General features: G+C 46.8%; 1 protein-coding gene across 2 annotated transcripts in view; it reads right to left on the bottom strand.

The window, feature by feature from the left end:
• The window catches only part of LOC120535666 (killer cell lectin-like receptor subfamily B member 1B allele B), a 185,807-nt gene that overhangs the window by 162,696 nt on the left and 13,783 nt on the right, over positions 1–9,328 (bottom strand). The gene's annotated exons all lie outside the window — the stretch shown is intronic.

Raw genomic sequence — 9,328 nt, 5'->3', positions numbered from 1 at the left:
TGCCTGTAACAGATATGTAAGTAAAAAGAATAAAAATTTCAATCGTCCATCAATTTACTTTCAGAACTACCTATCCATCATCAATTCAGTATAGTCGAATTAAGCTGGAGATGTGAGACAACAATGTTAAGTATTACACCTTGCTACCCAAGGCTGTTTTTTTAACTGAATATAATAGTTTCTCTTTTCAAGACAGTATATCCTAATAAAATCATTATTCAATTTATACACTATATGCAAAAGCAGTGAACATATACTGTATATAGTGGCCATTGGGCTGCACTTTCTGTTTTTACAGCTGATTCAATTACAGACAAAATACGTAAACAGGTAACAGTTTGACAGTGTGGAAGCACTTTTTGTATGAAAATGTGCTATATAAATAAATGTTGTTGTTGAATCAGGTGGAGTTCCATGCATGTCTCATATCTCGTGGTAACAGAATCTTTAAAATCAATTGATTTACTATGCTTCCTGGTCACTACCTGGTCAAATTTTCTACTTTACAGATCATTCACAATGCAAAATTTGGCTGACAGAGATTCATGTTAATTCTTTAAATTTCCAGGAAGAGTGCCAAGCAAGTAAAGAAGTTTATTGTGGCTGCAATGATTCTTTGGAAGTCTCCAATACTGTTCTTTCAAGAACAGGAATAAAGACTGCTTAAAGAGACATTCCTCAGTGTTTTGTCAGTGTGCCTGAAACATGACTATATATACATATATATATATATATATATATATACTCAGCAAAAAAAAAAAACGTCCTCTGACTTTCAACTGTTTTTACTTTCAGTAAACTTAATGTGTAAATAATTGTATGAACACTAAAAGAGTCAACACCATAAGACATAAACTAAAAATGTTTCACAATGTGTCCCTGAATGAAGGGAGGCTCAAAATCAAAAGTACCAGTCAGTATCTGGTGTGGCCACCAGCTGCTTGAAGTACTGCAGTGCATCTCCTCCTCATGGACTGGACCAGATTTGTCAGTTCTTGCTGTGAGATGTTACCCCACTCTTCCACCAAGGCACCTGCAAGTTCCTGGATATTTCTGGGGGGAATGGCCCTAGCCCTCACCCTGCGATTCAACAGGTCCCAGACGTGCTCAATTCTTTCGACGATAAACACGAATCCGTCCATCACCCCTGGTGAGACAAAACCGTGACTCATCAGTGAAGAGCACTTTTTGCCACTCCTGTCTGGTCCAGCGAAGGTGGGTTTGTGCCCATAGGCGGCGTTGTTGCTGGTGATGTCTGGTAAGGACCTGCCTTACAACAGGCCTACAAGCCCTCAGTCCAGCCTCTCTCAGCCTATTGTGGACAGTCTGAGCACTGATGGAGGGATTGTGTGTTCCTGGTGTGACTCGGGCAGTTGTTGTGGCCATCCTGTACCTGTCACGCAGGTGTGATATTCGGATGTACCGATCCTGTGCAGGTGTTTTTACACGTGGTCTTCCACTGCGAGGATGATCAGCTGTCCTTCCTGTCTCCCTGTAGTGCTGTCTTAGGCATTTCACAGTGCGGACATGGCAATTTATTGCCCTAGCCACATCAGCAGTCCTCATGCCTCCCTGAAGCATGCCTAATGCACGTTCACGCAGATGAGCAGGGACCCTGGGCATCTTTCTTTGGGTGTTTTTTACAGTCGGTAGACACATCTCTTTAGTGTCCTGCATTTTTAGAACTGTGACCTTAAATGCCTACTTTCTGTAAGCTGTTAAGGTCTTAACGACCATTCCACAGGTGCATGCTAATTAATTGATTATGGTTAATTGAACATGCATGGAAAAACATTGTTTAAACCCTTTACAATGAAGATCTGTAAAGTTATTTGGATTTTTAAAACATTATTGTTGAAATACACAGTCCTGAAAAAGGAATGTTTCTTTTTTTGCTGAGTATATATATATATATATATATATATATATATATATATATATATATATATATAAATAAATATATAAAGATCAGCAAAATTGTACAACATTTTCATGTGATGTTTTCATGCAACGCTCATTATTCATCAGAACCGTATATCATATAGTATATATCTATACTGTATATAATTTTATTTGTCTTCATTGGGAGAATACATCAATGATACTCTCATAATAATATAACCAATTTAATGTGCATACCCATCCATTCATCCATCCTCTTCCGCTTATCCAAGGTCGGGATGCGGGGGTAGCAGCTTGAGCAGAGATGTCCAGACCTCCCTCTCTCCAGCCACTTCTTCTAGCTCTTCTGGGAGAATCCCGAGGCGTTCCCATGCCAGCCAGAAGACATAGCTCCTCCAGCGTGTCCTGAGTCTTCCCCAGGGCCTCCTCCCAGTTGGATGTTTCAGGAACACATCACCAGGGAGACGTCCAGGAGGCATTTTGATCAGATGCCCGAGTCACCTCATCTGACTCCTCTCGATACGGAGGAGCAGCGGCTCTACTCTGAGCCCCTCCTGAATGACTGAGCTTCTCACCCTATCTTTAAGGGAAAGCCCAGACACCCTGCGGAGGAAACTCATTTCAGCCGCTTGTATTCACGATCTTGTTCTTTCAGTCACTACCTATATCTCGTGACCATAGGTGAGGGTAGGAACGTAAATCGACGCCGCACTGATACGCCTGTCGATCTCACGCTCCATTCTTCCCTCACTCGTGAACAAGACCCCAAGATACTTGAACTCCTCCACTTGGGCAGGATCTCGCCTCCAACCCTGAGAGGGCACTCCACCCTTTTCCGGCTGAGGACCTTGGTCTTGGATTTGGAGGTGCTGATTTCCATCCCAGCCGCTTCACACTCAGCTGCAAACCGATTCAGAGAGAGCTGAAGATCATGGCCTGATGAAGCAAACAGGACAATATCATCTGTAAAAAGCAGCGACCCGATCCTGAGTCCACCAAATCAGACCCCCTCAACACCCTGGCTGCGCCTAGAAATTCTGTACATAAAAGTTATGAACAGAATCGGTGACAAAGGGCAGCTCTGGCGGAGTCCAACTCTCACTGGAAACGGGTTTGACTTACTGCCGCTCTGACACTGGTTGTAAAGAGACCGAACAGCCCTTATCAGGGGGTCCGATACCCCATACTCCCGGAGCACACCACACAGGATTCCCCGAGGGACACGGTCGAACGCCTTTTCCAAGGGCACAAAACACATGTAGACTGGTTGGGCAAACTCCCATGCACCCTCCAGGACCCTGCTAAGGGTGTAGAGCTGGTCCACTGTTCCACGACCAGGACGAAAACCACACTGTTCCTCCTGAATCCGGGGTTTGACTATCCGATGGCCCCTCCTCTCCTGAAGCTGTTGGAACACACCCTCCGGTCCCCCTTCTTAAAGAGGGGGACCACCACCCCGGTCTGCCAATCCAGAGGCACTGTCCCTGATGTCCATGCGATGTTTCAGAGTCATGTCAACCAAGACAGTCCTACAACTTCCAGAGCCTTGAGGAAGTCCCGGCATATCTCATCCACCCCAGGGACCCTGCCACCAAGGAATTTTTTGACCACCTCGATAACCTCAGTCCCAGAGATGGGGGAGCCCACTTCCGAGTCCCCAGGATCTGCTTCCTCATTGGAAGGCATGTTAGTGGGATTGAGGAGGTCTTCCAAGTACTCCCCCCACCGACCCACAACGTCCTGAGTCAAGGTCAACAGCACACCATCCCCACCATATACAGTGTTGACACTGCACTGCTTCCCCCTCCTGAGACGCCGGACAGTGGACCAGAATCTTCTCGAAGCCATCTGAAAGTCATTCTCCATGGCCTCCCCAAACTCCTCCCATGCCCAAATTTTTGCCTCAGCAAACACCGAAGCATCATTCCACTTGGCCTGCCGGTACCTATTATCTGCCTCCAGAGTCCCACAGCACAAAAGGGTCTGGTAGGACTCCTTCTTGAGCTTGACGGCATCCCTCACCGCCGGTGTCCACCAACGGGTTCGGGGATTGCCGCCACGAAAGGCACCGACCACCTTACAGCCACAGCTCCAGTCAGCCGCCTCAACAACAGAGGCACGGAACATGGCCCATTTGGACTCGATGTCCCCCACCTCCCTCGGGACTTGGTCGAAGTTCTGCCGGAGGTGGGAGTTGAAGCTACTTCTGATATGGGACTCTGCCAGACGTTCCCAGCAGACCCGCACAACACGTTTGGGCCTACCGGGCCTAACTGGCATCCTCACCCACCATTGAAGCCAACTCACCACCAGATGGTGATCAGTTGACAGCTCCACCCCTCTCTTCACCCGACTGTCCAAACCATGTGGCCGCAAGTCCGAAGACACGACCACAAAGTCGATCATTGAACTGAGGCCTAGGGTGTCCTGGTGCCAAGTGCACATATGAACACCCCTATGCTTGAACATGGTGTTCGGTATGAACAATCCGTGATGAGCACAGAAGTCCAATAACAAAACACCACTCTGGTTCAGATCGGGAGGGGCCATTCCTCCCAATCACGCCCTTCTAGGTCTCACTGTCATTGCCCACGTGAGCATTGAAGTCTCCCAGCAGTACGAGGGAGTCCCCAGAAGGTATGCCCTCTAGCACCCCCTCCAGGGACTCCAAAAAGGGTGGGTACTCCAAACTGCTGTTCGGCACATATGCACAAACAACAGTTAGGACCCATCCCCCCACCCGAAGGCGGAGGGAGGCTACCCTCTCGTCCACCAGGGTAAACCCCAATGTGCAGGCTCCAAGTCAGGGGGCAATAAGTATGCCCACACCTGCTCAGCGCCTCTCACCGGGGGCAACTCCAGAGTGGTATAGAGTCCAGCTCCTCTCAAGGAGATTGGTTCCAGAGTCCAAGTTGTGCGTCAAGGTGCGTCCGACAATATCTAGCCGGAACCTCTCGACCTTGTGCACTAGCTCAGGCTTCTTCCACTTCAGAGAGGTGACATTCCATGTCCCAAGAGCCACCTTCTGTAGCTGAGGATTGTACCGCTAAGGTCCCCACCTTCGGCCACCACCCAACTCACACTGCACCTGACCTCCTTGGCCCCTCCCATAGGTGGTGAGCCCACTGCCCAATGTATCAAACAAAATAACTTATACACATCCACTTCGCTAAGAACAATAGTAGTTCAGTTGTGTTTTATCTGTCAACAAATAAAGCCTATGTAAAACTACATAAACATTAAATTGCCAGCAAAATCATGACTGGTGATCATACAGGAGAAGATGTATTCCTTCCCCGTATTAAGTTAGATACTGGTGATACATCAGCAAATAGATTACCATTCATCTGGCATAGACAATAATTTCAAATAGTTTTAGCATTTAGAATAATTATAAATAAATGTAAGGGGCAGAGTTTTGACCATGTTGGAATTTACCCAAGAAATGATACTGGAAGGGAGGTTGGGCTCCAATAGTATATATTTTGTAAGGTTTCTAAACTCTTTTGGGCTTCCTCCCAATGGGACAACACGGCAAAAAGTGCCCTGAAGTGTGATCACTGCGTCTGTGGAAGACAGCCTATCACTTGCCGGGGCAACGCAGGCTCCCAGTACTATAGCTGCTCACAGCAAAAGCAAATCCGAGTTGATCGTGTTCACGCTATAAGTGTCTGTCATTGATGGGTGATGCAAGAAACATTATAAACTTTTTACTTGGCCATGACCCTGCCTGATTGCTGTGTCTGTGTATGGGAGAGTGGTAGATCCAGATACAATAAATAACCACGCTGTTCCTGTTTTCAAGCAGAATAAAGTTGGTTTTGCTAAAGCATTGAGCCTTAGCCTTGTGCTTTGGGGTTCAAAACAGGGACTCGCATGTCACATAGTACCAGAAGTGGGGACCTTGCACTGATGGATCCCCAAGAAGTATGGCAAAATCCAGAGCAAGATGAGGCTCTGGCGGCCACACCTGCCTTGGCGCAGCCACAAGATGTGCTGCCGAAGGTGACTCCCTCAGATGATCCAGAGTGTTTCCTAGTCTTCTTTGAATGTATGGCAACATTGATGCGCCGGGACAGGGGAGTTTGAGCAGCTATTTTGGCCCCGTTTTTAACTGGAGAAGCCCTCCAAGCTATACGGAATCTCCCTCTTGATAGGCTAGATGATTATGACTGCCTGAAGCAACAGGTCCACCTCTACATGGCTGTGAGTCCGGTTGTCAAGGGCTGCTGTTTCCGCTGTGGCATATTGATCCGGATCGTCCTGTACAAGGACAGATCCAGGGTTTTGTGGACCTGATTCAAAGCTGATTCCATGGAGACATTAAGCACATTGTGGAGAAGCTTGCTATTGATGCAGTCCTGTCAAGGATAGATGAGAGCTCTTTTGATGAAATGCCACAGAACAACATCCACTTGCTGCTGGATCTGACCCGCAGACTAGAGGGTTCACAAGCCACCTAGAAACAACGGGGCTCCCCAGGCTTGACCGATTTCGATCCAGTCAGCAGGGTCGCCAGCATCACAGGTAGAAGTCGCCAGAGTGTGAACACAATGGTGCGAATTAATTGCAGCTGCTTTCGCTGTGATCAACTGGGACATCTGGTGTGGAAGTGTCACCTCCCACCTGCACAAACAATGGCTATCGGTGTGGCCCAGGTACGTGGTTCGAAAGTTTTCCCCAAGGTATTAAAGGAGGACAATTTTAAGGTCTCTATTACATTGGCTGGACGGGAACTCTCGGCACTGTTGGACCCTGGTAGCGACCTCTGTGTAGTCCACCATGACTTGCACCAGCGGACCCCTTATGACCACATACAAAGTGAACATCTGCTGTTTCCATGGGGACATTAAAACATACAAGACTATATTACTCCCTTTGAATTTTAAAGGGAAGAAGTTTAAGGATTGGACTGCCATATCAGACACCTCACCCTGACCACTCCTAGTAGGAAAAAAGAATGTCCTCCTCCCACGGGACCCTGCCAACCTGCAGAGCGCCTATGCTTAGTGGATAGAGAGGGGTTCACCGCAGACAATGTCAGTCAAGGCAAAGTGTTTGAAATTGAACCAGAGTTGTTCAGCAAGCTGGGGGATGAATCCTCAAGTGAAGACCCGAGACAGCGGGCAAACTTTTCCACGCCATTGCACGCACCAACAGCCTCCCCAGACTGGACACAGACGAAAACGAATTAGCAGTGGGAGATGAGTGCGATGCTGCATTGGACACAGTAGTTGATGGAGGTGAACACGATTCTGCATCAAATACAGATGAAGAGGAGACTGTTATCCAGGCAAAGTTTGCTTGCCTACAGCGAGCCAATAACAACTTGGATTTTGCATTCATATAAGCCCACGTCGCAAATGACTCTTACTCTCTGAAGAAATTTTAAAACACCAAATTTTTTACTTAAGGATGGTTTTTTGTATCTGGTGATTTCTGATTGTATGGGTGATGGACGTATTGAGCAGTTGGTAGTACCAAGTGAGTATAGGGAGAAGGGTTTAAAAATTGCTCACAGTCATGTTTTGGGGGGCACCTCGGCACAGAAAAGACGCGGGAACATATTTCAAAACGCTTTTATTAGGTGAATATGGGCCGGGATGTGGAGCAATTTTGTAAGTCCTGTCCTGACTGTCAAATAGTTTCCACTCACAGTCCCACCAGGGCACCCCTTATACCAATGCCTATTTTAGACGTCCCCTTTAAGAAGGTGGGATTAGATATTGTTGGCCTGCTTCCCAGAAGTAAAAGTGACTTTCTGTATAAGCTCATGTTAATCAATTTTGCCACAAGATACCAAGAAGGAGCAGTGTTGCAATAGCCGGATGCCCAAACTATTGCAAAAGCACTGTCGGATATGTTCACACATATTGGTATCCCTTGTGAGATTCTCACTGATCAGGGCACACACTTTATGTCTTGCTTCATGAAGCAGTTAATGCGAAAATTTCGCAATTAAGCAGTTACACTCCATGGTTTATCATCTGCTGATGAATGGCCTGACTGAACAATTTAATAAAACCCCTAACCCTAAAACAGATAATTTAGGGGGTAGCCTGTAATGATACAACTTCCTGGGAGACTGTAGTACCTTTCCTCCTATTTGCTGTCTGGGAAGCCCCGCAAGTGACAATTGGGATGAGCCCTTTCAAACTATTATTTGGCCGGTGGCCACATGGGGTGTTGGGACATTTTTTGGGAAGAATGGACGGAGACTCGCAAGACAACCCCTGGGGGCAGGTTTGTCGACTGAGTCGTGTCACTACAAGAGCAGATTGCCAGAATGTCCTCTATTGCGGTGGACATCAGCAGCGCAAGCAGGAAGCACAGAAATGTAATTACGACAGGACAAGCAAACTTAACAAGTTTAAGAATGGGGATTGCGTGCTGGTGTTGATCCCATCCGATCCACTTAAATTTCAGTGATAGAACAAGCGCATGTCCCCAGTGAATTAAAAAATCAGAATTCTCGGGCAGCAGAAACCCATATAAATTTTGCATATCAATCTTTTAAAGGAGTGGCACAACCATCATAAAGTCCTGGTCACAGTTGTAGCAGTCACCCAGACTGAGGTTGCTATTGGGGATGACTTAATTGACACTCAGAAAGCGGAATTGCTATCGCTGATTGAGGGGAACCTGGCCAGACGACGATTGCAGAACACAAGATTGTCACTCCACCTGGTGTTACTATACAGGTGCTCCTGTATCACCTACCAGAGGCAACAAGTGATACAAGAGGATGTCCAAGTGATACTCCAATTAGGCATTATCTGTCGAAGTTCAATTGTACTTGTCTCAAAGTCCTACTGTTTGGTTATGTATTGATTTTAGGCATTTGAATAAGATTTCCACGTTTGATGCATACCCGATGCTGTATGTGGACGAGATGTTGGAAAAGCTTGGGCAGGCTTCATATATCTCTACCCTTGAACTAACAAAATGTTATTGGCAGGTCCCCTTGAAGGAGTCTAGTTGTGAGAAGACCGCGTTCACTACTCTGGACGAGTTGTTTGAATTTATGGCACTCCCTTTTGTTCTCCATGGTTCACTGCTGACCTTTCAGTGAATGATGGATCAGATCCTGCATCCTCATTCTGTGTAAGCAGGTGCCTATCTTGACGAAGTGGTCATTTTCAGTAATGACTGGGAATCTCATCTTGTCCGCCTTTGGGCAGTGCTTGACAGATAATGGCTGGCGGGGTTGACGGCCAAACCTAAAAAGTGCAAGTTGGGTATGTCAAAAACCCATTATCTGGGATATTCCATGGGGAAGGGTTTGCTCAAGCCTCAAATGGACAAGGTGGGGGAGATGCTTGCATATCCCCATCCCGAAATGCAGAGACAGGTTTGTGCGTTCCTTGGGTTTTTGAGGTATTACAAGCATTTCATTCCCAATTTTACAAATCGGACTGCCCCCCTT

This window comes from Polypterus senegalus, chromosome 9, assembly GCF_016835505.1.
Source record: "Polypterus senegalus isolate Bchr_013 chromosome 9, ASM1683550v1, whole genome shotgun sequence".
Lineage (NCBI taxonomy): Eukaryota > Metazoa > Chordata > Cladistia > Polypteriformes > Polypteridae > Polypterus > Polypterus senegalus.
Note: the sequence above shows the minus strand (reverse complement) of the source record. Positions and strands in the feature narration are given on the sequence as shown.